Genomic DNA, 10,185 nt, shown 5'->3' on the forward strand with positions numbered 1-10,185 from the left:
GGTTTTCAGCAAGAATCTCTGTACTTTGCTCCGTTCAGATTTCCCTCGATCCTGACTAGTCTCCCAGTCCCTGCCACTGAAAAACATTCCCACAGCATGATGCTGCTCCCACGCTTCACCATAGGGATAGTGCCAGGTTTCCTCTAGACGTGACGCTTGGCATTCAGGCAAAAATCTTGGTTTCATCAGACCAGAGAATCTTGTTTCTCATGGTCTGAGAGTCCTTTAGGTGCCTTTTAGCAAACTCCAAGTGGGCTGTCATGTGCCTTTTACTGAGGAGTGGCTTCCGTCTGGCCACTCTACAATAAAGGCCTGATTGGTGGAGTGCTGCATAGATAGTTGTCCTTCTGGATGGTTCTTCCATCTCCACAGAGGAACTCTGGAGCTGTGGCCATCGGGTTCTTGGTCACCCCCCTGACCAAGGCCCTTCTTCCACAGTTGCTCAGTTTGGCAGGGCAGCCAGCTCTATGAAGAGTCTTGGTGGTTCCAAACTTCTATATGTCGATTAAGGCAGCCCCCCGCACCTCTCTGATTCAGAGGGGTTGGGTTAAATGCGGAAGACACATTTCAGTTGAATGCATTCAGTTGTACAACTGACTAGGTATTACCCTTTCCCTTACGTAAATATGGTATTTCTGTTTTTTAAAATAAATTTGCTAACATTTCAAAAAAACTATTTTCGCTTTGTCATTATGGGGTATTGTGTGTAGATTCATTATGGAAACATTTTATTTCATCAATTTTAGAGTAATCCTTTAACATAATAAAATGTGGAAAAGTAAAGGGGTAAAGTAAAACAATTAGCGCTTTTTGTGTCTGTGTGAGTTTTTGTGTCTGTGTGCGAGTGTATGTGTATAGGTGTCTGTGTGTGTTTTTGTGTCTGTGTGCGAGTGTATGTGTATAGGTGTCTGTGTGTGTTTTTGTGTCTGTGTGCGAGTGTATGTGTATAGGTGTCTGTGTGTGTTTTTGTGTCTGTGTGCGAGTGTATGTGTATAGGTGTCTGTGTGTGTTTTTGTGTCTGTGTGCGAGTGTATGTGTATAGGTGTCTGTGTGTGTTTTTGTGTCTGTGTGCGAGTGTATGTGTATAGGTGTCTGTGTGTGTTTTTGTGTCTGTGTGCGAGTGTATGTGGCAGAAACTCACACGTATTACTTTCATCACTGAGACGGTAATGAGAAGAGAACAGTGTAACCATGATGACAGGCAGCTTCAGGAACTTTGATGAGCCAGGTGAATGTCAAATAGTCAGACACTCCACAAGGGCAACACTACAGCCTTTTACTCACTATGACAGCATTGAAAAATGAAAATGTCATGTTCTGTGTTAAATTCAGGTATATTTTGGCATGTGAGGGGTTAGAGTGTATTTGATGGAGATGTGCTTTCTTGGCTTGAAGTAAAAATGCACATTCACCAGCAGAGGGCAGGGACCTGCAAGAATCACAGGGGGGTTACACTTAAGGTGGAAAAATGGTATAGACATGCTATCGTGCTTCCACACACACACACACACACACACACACACACACACACACACACACACACACACACACACACACACACACACACACACACACACACACACACACACACACACACACACACACACACACACACACACACACACACACACACACACACACACACAGCTTGCCGGTTCTCCCTGAGTGCCACTTCAGAGGGAACACATGTCGCTCTTTCGTTGGCAGTGTAGTTCTGTAGAATGCTCAAGTATGGCTTGTGCTAAGAAGACAGATCTGTAGCCTGTTTCACCCACACTACCGCCCATCTGACAGAGAGCCTGCGTCCCAGTAGTCTACAGTGGCACCCTGACCTTGTGTCCTATCCTTCATCTTCTGCATTGATCTGAATGAAACAGCTGGATAGGTGGAAGCAAAATCCTCTTTCTTCCATTATATTTGGCGTTTTCAGATTGGTGCAGTTGTGGAGGATCAAGATCACCAGTGTGCTGGAGTTCCTTTATAGGCCGAGGCTACGAAAACAGTAATGGCTCCCGCCCCTCCCTTCTGGAAACTTATTTCTCAAATCTAAGGATCCAAATCCCATACTGTGCATGTGTTATTCACACACATTCATGTTTCTCTCTTTATTCACCCTCTTATGAAGCCTCAACCGATTAGATCGATATGATGATGGAGCCTTTTCTCTCTGCCTCATATTTCTGAACAGCTGCGATTTTAACGAACGTTCCAAAAATATACAGCAAGCTCCAAAAGTATTGGGACTGTGAAACATTTTTTGTAGTTTTGGATTGTAAATAATACAATGAGTGCAGACTGACAGCTTTCATTTCAGGTGTACCGTTTAGAAACTTTTTGTTACATAGTTCCCCCATCCAACCAGTTTGTTGAGTCACAAGCTTGATGTTATCATTGCGTGCTAGGAATATGGGACCAAATACAACTACACTTGACTACTTTAATACACATAGAAGTGAATTTGGCCCAATATTTTGGTCCCCTAAAATGGGTGGGGACTATGTACAAAAAGTGCTGTAATTTCTAAACGTTCAACTGATATGGATGAAAATACCCTCAAATTAAAGCTGACGTCTGCTCTTTAACCTCACATACATTGTGTTATTTTAAATCCAAAGTGCTGAAGTACAGAGCCAAAACAACAACAAACAAAAAAACGTCACTGTCCCAATACTTTTGCAGCTCACTGTATATGACGTCTACATACAACCGTCTGTCTGTTGTAACGGATATTGCCCTAGCACAAGCAAGAAGCAGTCTACACATTGCATTGGGGAAAAAACAATTAGCGTTTTGTGTAGTGATGTAATTTTTGTAGTTATGCTGCCATATAGTTAACAATATGCCTCCAGTTTAGCCAATGTTTGCAAAGATGCAAAAAACATTTTTTTTAACATTAAATTCGCTATTGACTATCTGTCTGTGACGTACTTGTATGATATGCTGTGTATGCTACATATAGCTTGCCCTAAATATCTGCATGTAACTCCCCTCCTGAAAAAAGTACGAAATTGCTAGACAACCTATTTGTGGTGTGCGTATTTTTGCAATAGCCTACTGTTACAATAGATTTACGTTTCTTCGAACCGTCTCGTGAACACGCGGAAGGCGGAGTCATGGAGTGACTAAGCAGCAGCTGAGAGCAGTGTTGACAACTAATTTTCACGGTAAATGGCTAAAGCGGCAGGTTGATTTGTTGCGAAAAGTTGCTAAATTACGTTGTGTGATAACATAAAACTGCGTCATTACGTTGAATACACAATAACGTTACACAAATTGACTGGCCATCTCGGCAAAAAATATGATTTGACATTTTTTTAGGTACAGACTCCCACTCTTTTCTGTACTTCTGGTGGTATACGTTTGATTAAGGCATGTTGATTGATGTTGTAAGTTCTGTTCAAGATCAAACATTCGTGACCAACTATATTCATTGGGTTTGGCTAGTCGAACCAGTACCACTGCTGCTGCAGTCAGCCAACAATGATTGGAAATTAGCTGAAGCACCTCTTCAACCTCAGGAGGCTGAAGAAATTCGGCTTGTCACCAAAAGCACTCACAAACTTCTACAGATGCACAATCGAGAGCATCCTGGCGGGCTGTATCACCGCCTGGTACGGCAACTGCTCCGCCCTCAACCATAAGGCTCTCCAGAGGGTAGTGAGGTCTGCACAACGCATCACCGGGGGCAAACTACCTGCCCTCCAGGACACCTATACCACCCGATGTTACAGGAAGGCCATAAAGATCATCAAGGACATCAACCACCCGAGCCACTGCCTGTTCACCCCGCTATCATCCAGAAGGCGAGGTCAGTACAGGTGCTTCAAAGCTGGGACCGAGAGACTGAAAAACAGCTTCTATCTCAAGGCCATCAGACTGTTAAACAGCCACCACTAACATTGAGTGGCTGCTGCCAACACACTGACACTGACTCAACTCCAGCCACTTTAATAATGGGAATTGATGGGAAATGATGTAAATGTATCACTAGCCACTTTAAACAATGCTACCTTATATAATGTTACTTACCCTACATTATTCATCTCATATGCATACGTATATACTGTACTCTATATCATTGACTGCATCCTTATGTAATACACGTATCACTAGCCACTTTAACTATGCCACTTTGTTTACATACTCATCTCATATGTATATACTGTACTCGATACCATCTACTGTATCTTGCCTATGCTGCTCTGTACCATCACTCATTCATATATCCTTATGTACATATTCTTTATCCCCTTACACTGTGTATAAGACAGTAGTTTAGGAATTGTTAGATAGATTACTTGTTGGTTATTACTGCATTGTCGGAACTAGAAGCACAAGCATTTCGCTACACTCGCATTAACATCTGCTAACCATGTATATGTGACAAATAAAATTCGATTTGATTTGATTTGATTTGAAATTGCTGCTGGCTGTGCACCAGCTGAGCGCCTTCTTGCTGACGTCACTCACAATGCACTTTTGCAGCCAGGCACGTGTGTTGTGACTGAGTGTGTGACAGAGAAAATCGTTTTTGTGTAATTTATAGGGAAAATGCCTGCATTTTAGCGTTTGAGTCACTTTTCAAAAGTTGCTAAAAGTTCAAAATAATTTTTTAAACGTACCTAAATGTGTTGCTAGGTGCTGTTTGAAAAAAAGTTGCTAAATCTAGCAACAAAATTGCTAAATTAATATCACTGGCTGAGAAGTAGGAGAGTGGTCTATTTAAGAGTCTATCTCAGACTTACAAATATATTTTTTTATAGATTTGTATTATTGGATTTCATAAAACATTCACACAAACATTACAAGACAATAACCAACGATAACCTGGATTGTTGATGCTATGTAATGGCCAATGAGAGGCTTTGAAGCCACCGGCCGCCATATTGGCACTCCCCAGAAGGCGCAGTCCTCCATAGGAATGAAAGGAATACAACAGTATGTCAATAAAATTAGAAAATTGCATGTATTTAAGTATTTCATTTTTTTTTGTAGTGGGCAAAGTATCATTAGCACTCTCAAATGTGTTTTTCTTAAGAAATATGTTTTATATACATGAAATAAAATCATGTTACGTTCACTTAATATAGTATAAAAGTATGCATTAAGGTGTCTGTCGAACAGACTTGTCTAAAACGAATGTAGACATTAATAAATGCATTTATTTTATTTTATTTACAATGGAGATGAGTACCAAAATGACTGTGCTGTGGCTTTAAAGCAGCGCCCCCTTTCAGACATCAAGAGATATTATTGGCAATAAGCCAGATCCATAATTATTGGCACCCTTGAAAAAGAAGAGCGAAAAAGACTAACACTCCTGCTTTCAATACTCTAGCACCCTCCCATTGCGAGGATAATAACACAGCCTTTTTGTAAAATGTTTTATGAGATTGGAGAACACGTTGGGATGGATTTTAGACACTTCCTCCAGACATAATCTTTCCAGATACTTGATATCTTTCGTCTGCTCTAATGGACTGACCTCTTCAACTTAAACCACAGGTTTTCAATGGCGTTCAAGATGTTGATTTGTCATGTACAGTGCTTGTGCCTATAGGCATAGTCATGGCGTTTGCGCACAGGGGGAGCGCGGGGTGTTCCCATTGAGGAAACCGAGTGAAATGACAATCAATTATTATTTAGGCTACCTTCCTATGCTTCTTTCTTATAATCTCCAAATAATGGCCTAACTTTTTTATACGTGTCTGTCGCAGTTAGATCATTTAATTTGTTGTAATACATATCAATGACAAGAAGCCTATTGTTTAACATATTTGCCTTAAATTGACATATACACTTCTAGCAATGCATTTATCAAAATTGGTAGGGATGTTGTTGTCTCTAAATGTGTGTTACTCAAACACACGAACGCATTGAGCAAACGTTGATCACGATAATATTTCCCATCGATATTGTACAAATAGCTTGAGTCATTTGCGGTCATGTCTCGATAATGTAAAAATAGATGGCTAAACTGCTTCTTAGGCTTTTACTTAGGATAGATGACTCTAGTGTCATGGACATAAGATATTCTCATGGCTATAGATGAAACACTGCTACATAGAGAATGTAGTGGCAAAATACAAACGTTTATCCATATTTCAGCTAACAGGATCTATAGTGGATCCATTACAATGAATAAACAACTGGTATGGGTAAGGGAACGCCCTGGCACTGTTAAGAGATCCATTCACACCCATTCAGTTGGGTGGTTCACGGTGACGCGCGCTTGGGAACAGATTTTGTCACTCACGTCACTGTTTTCGGGAATTGTGGTGATTGAGAGAGATGGCCACTGTTGTTTCTTAAATGTTCCTCGCTCTTTCCAACTATGATCTGAGTGCCTCGGTTTTTGGAGACTTATGTGCGTGTCAGATGGTGGTGGCAGGGCGGAGATGTTACAAATGAGAAGCGGTAAATTCGAGGAAATACACGGATACGTCAATATGTCGACAGCTGCCGCCTCCCCTGCTCGTTTTGAATCCACGACAATTAAGGTATAGCTACTAGCCTCACCTTCTCTTTCAGATTATACATGTAGCCTGTGCTTATTGTTCGTGATAAGGCTACATACATGTATTTAAAAGCAAACCACTGAACTTGTCTAGACGGATGTATTAGCCATCAATCGATTCCTAACTTGTTTCACACCTTCATGTATTTGGCTATGCTTTTCATGATGACAAAACGGCTGTATGTTGTGGTTACCTGTGTCTCTGTTGGTAGCTTACCATTTGGTATCTGTCTGCCGTTGGGCGTATGAGCCACAAATTGGTGTTTTCCGTGTTGTTTCACATTTCAGCACCATGGACAGCAGACGTGTTCAGAGAAAATTAGGCAACGCAGCAATACGTACTAATATGAACGGTTACTCATATGTCACATTTAATGTATTGATATAATAGCAGTATGTATTGATTTAATATATGTATTGAGTACATACTTTTGTTGATAACAGCCTACATAAAGTCTCGAGGGATTCGTGTGTCTGTGAACAGATCTGACAAATTCCAGCTGTGATATCGATCACCTGCTGAGTATGATATTCCCGAAGCTTCTTTATCCCTATCACAGACAGACATCATCATATGAAAACAACCTTTTTAAATGTGGAGGTCGACATTAGAAACATTCTTTGGATAAATGCCGTCCACCCAGGACTACCTTTTGATTTGAAATGTCTTTGGAAATGTAATATCCATTCAAAACCCTAACGTACCAGAATGTATAGCTAACTATGCATGCTAGAACTGGAGATACCATTGAATTCATCGTTAGAGTATAGAAATAATCAGTTTCTGCGGTTGTTGTTTGACTCCAGGCAAAACAAGCCGCCAGAGACTGGTTTAGTTGTGGGCGTGTGTACTAGCATAGGGTCTAGCAAACCTCTCATAGGGCTCTTAGATGAGGTGCTGTCGACTAACTCACACATCAGAGCAGTGGATCCCCAAGCTGTCATTAGAACACAAGCAGATGTATTTATGAAGTTCCCCATGGGAAAAGCTAGCTAGGACACAGTGACACAGATATCGGCTAAAGTACAAAGAACCATAGGATATACAGTTGATGTCAGAAGTTTACATACACTTAGGTTGTAGTCATTTAAAACTTGTTTTTCAACCACTCCACAAATGTCTTGTTAACAAACTATAGTTTTGGCAAGTCGGTTAGGACATCTACATTGTGCATGACACAAGTAATATTTCCAACAATTGTTTACAGGCAGATTATTTCACATATAATTCACTGTATCACAATTCCAGTGGGTCAGAAGTTTACATACACTAAGTTGACTGTGCCTTTAAACAGCTTGGAAAATTCCAGAAAATGATGTCATGGCTTTAGAAGCTTCTGGTAGGCTAATTGACATCATTTGAGTCAATTGGAGGTGTACCTGTGGATGTATTTCAAGGCCTACCTTCAAACTCAGTGCCTCTTTGCTTGACATTATGGGAAAATCAAAAGAAATCAGCAAAGACCTCAGAAAAAATATTGTAGACCTCCACAAGTCTGGTTCATTCTTGGGAGCAATTTCCAAAAGCCTGAAGGTACCACGTTCATCTGTACAAACAATAGTATGCAAGTATAAACACCATGGGACCACGCAGTCGTCATACCACTCAGGAAGGAGACGCGTTCTGTCTCTTAGAGATGAACGTACTTTGGTGCGAAAAGTGCAAATCAATCCCAGAACAACAGCAAAGGACCTTGTGAAGATGCTGGAGGAAACGGGTACAAAAGTAAGGAAGTGGCCACTGCTCCAAAACCGCCATTAAAAAGCCAGACTACGGTTTGCAACTGCACATGGGGACAAAGATCATACTTTTTGGAGAAATGTCCTCCACAAATGGGTCTTCCAAATGGACAATGACCCCAAGCATACTTCCATTGTTGTGGTCAAATGGCTTAAGGACAACAAAGTCAAGGTATTGGAGTGGCCATCACAAAGCCCTGACCTCAATCCTATAGAAAATGTGTGGTCAGAACTGAAAAAGTGTGTGTTCTGGGCAAGGAGGCCTACAAACCTGACTCAGTTACACCAGCTCTGTCAGGAGGAATGGGTCAAAATTCACCCAAATTATTGTGGGAAGCTTGTGGAAGGCTACCCAAAACATTTGACTCAAGTTAAGCAATTTAAAGGCAATGCTACCAATTACTAATTGAGTGTACGCAAACTTCTGACCCACTGGGAATGTGATGAAAGAAATAAAAGCTTAAATAAATCATTCTCTCTACTATTATTCTGACATTTCACATTCTTAAAATAAAGTGGTGATCCTAACTGACCGAAGACAGGGAATTTTTACTTGGATTAAATGTCAGGAATTGTGAAAAACTTAGTTGAAATGTATTTTGCTAAGGTGTATGTAAACTTCCGACTTCAACTGTATGAGGTCACTGTAATTCCCCATTTATACGCCTATTCCATACCATGAATTAGAACATAGGTGTTTTCTGGCACACTTTATTTAGATAGTCCATCTGTAGATGCTCAAACAGGGGTCATACTATCAACAAACTATCTGTTGATAAGCAACTGGTTGCTAAGGTTACGGGTAGGTTTAGAACATGAGTTATAGGGTAAGGGTTAGTGCTAGGATAAGGGTAACAGTTAAGTTTAGGGTTAGGATAAGGGTTAGGGTCAGTAGATGGTGAGTTGAATTGCTACTTATAGTCTGTAGAAACACTAATCAACTCTGAAAACACCTACTACTTTGGTGTCAGTTGCTCAAACGGCAATCAGAAACCAAATGGTGCTAACCTGATGAATGCAAATGAGACCCCTCCTCGGCTGGCCATTCTGTGACGAGGATCAAAGTGTTAAAGATGTGATGAGAGAGGAGCCGGTGGGGGAACACAGTCGTATTCCCTGGCCCCTGCTCCCAGACAGGGAGGCCCCCACTGCCCTCACTTGCCTCTGAATATGTGTTGTCTTCAAGGTACAGGCTTTGTTCTAATTGCCCACTTGGGTTTTAAGGGAGTCCTTGTTTGTATCTCTCCATTGGCCTCTGGAGGAAACAGGGTAGGCCTTTGGAGAGAGGTAGAGAAAGAGAAACAGGGGAGCGGAAGGTGTGTGTGGGCGTTGATTGATGTTGATGGAGAATCAGGCCATGGTGAGTGAGAAAATTAGTGGTTATTTCCATCACAGATGTATCCACAATGAGAGTGATCTATCCACAGCAGTTGGCTGTTTTTAAAAGAACCACAGTGGCAGTGACAACCCTGGGGACATATTGAAGGTCACCTACGTAGAATTACATTTAAGAATCTTAAAATAATCTCTGTAACGATTGTCGTTGGTGTAAGAAGGTGAGGACCAAGGTGCAGCGTGGTATGTGTTCGGCATTTTATTAAATATAACTTAACACTCGATAACAAAGTAACAAAAGGCACAACCGAAACAGCTCCGTCAGGTGCAACACACACTAAACAGAAAATAACTATCCACAACCCATAGTGGGAAAACAGGCTGCCTAAGTATGGTTCTCAATCAGAGACAACGACAGACAGCTGTCCCTGATTGAGAACCATATCCGGCCAAAAACAAAGAAATAGAAAAACATAGAAAAACACGCCATGTGCTATAGGCTAAATGTTGTAGCTGTGCCTTTCTGATCTTCCTCTCTTCCCAGCCCCCTGCCCTGGCGGAGCCCCAAGCGTTCCTGTGAAGGAGCACCATGA

At 41.3% G+C, this 10,185-nt stretch overlaps 1 protein-coding gene across 1 annotated transcript in view; it reads left to right on the forward strand.

The window, feature by feature from the left end:
* The first annotated feature begins 6,273 nt into the window (after nucleotides 1–6,273).
* The window catches only part of LOC135542623 (sodium channel protein type 2 subunit alpha-like), a 45,912-nt gene continuing 42,000 nt past the window's right edge, over nucleotides 6,274–10,185 (forward strand). Inside the window, exons 1-2 of the mRNA XM_064969730.1 lie at nucleotides 6,274–6,500; nucleotides 10,137–10,185. The exon at nucleotides 10,137–10,185 is cut by the window's right edge and continues 268 nt beyond it. The gene's annotated coding sequence lies outside the window, so the exon portion shown is untranslated. The remainder of the gene's footprint in view (nucleotides 6,501–10,136) is intronic.

The sequence above is a fragment of the Oncorhynchus masou genome, chromosome 6, assembly GCF_036934945.1.
Source record: "Oncorhynchus masou masou isolate Uvic2021 chromosome 6, UVic_Omas_1.1, whole genome shotgun sequence".
Classification (NCBI taxonomy): domain Eukaryota; kingdom Metazoa; phylum Chordata; class Actinopteri; order Salmoniformes; family Salmonidae; genus Oncorhynchus; species Oncorhynchus masou.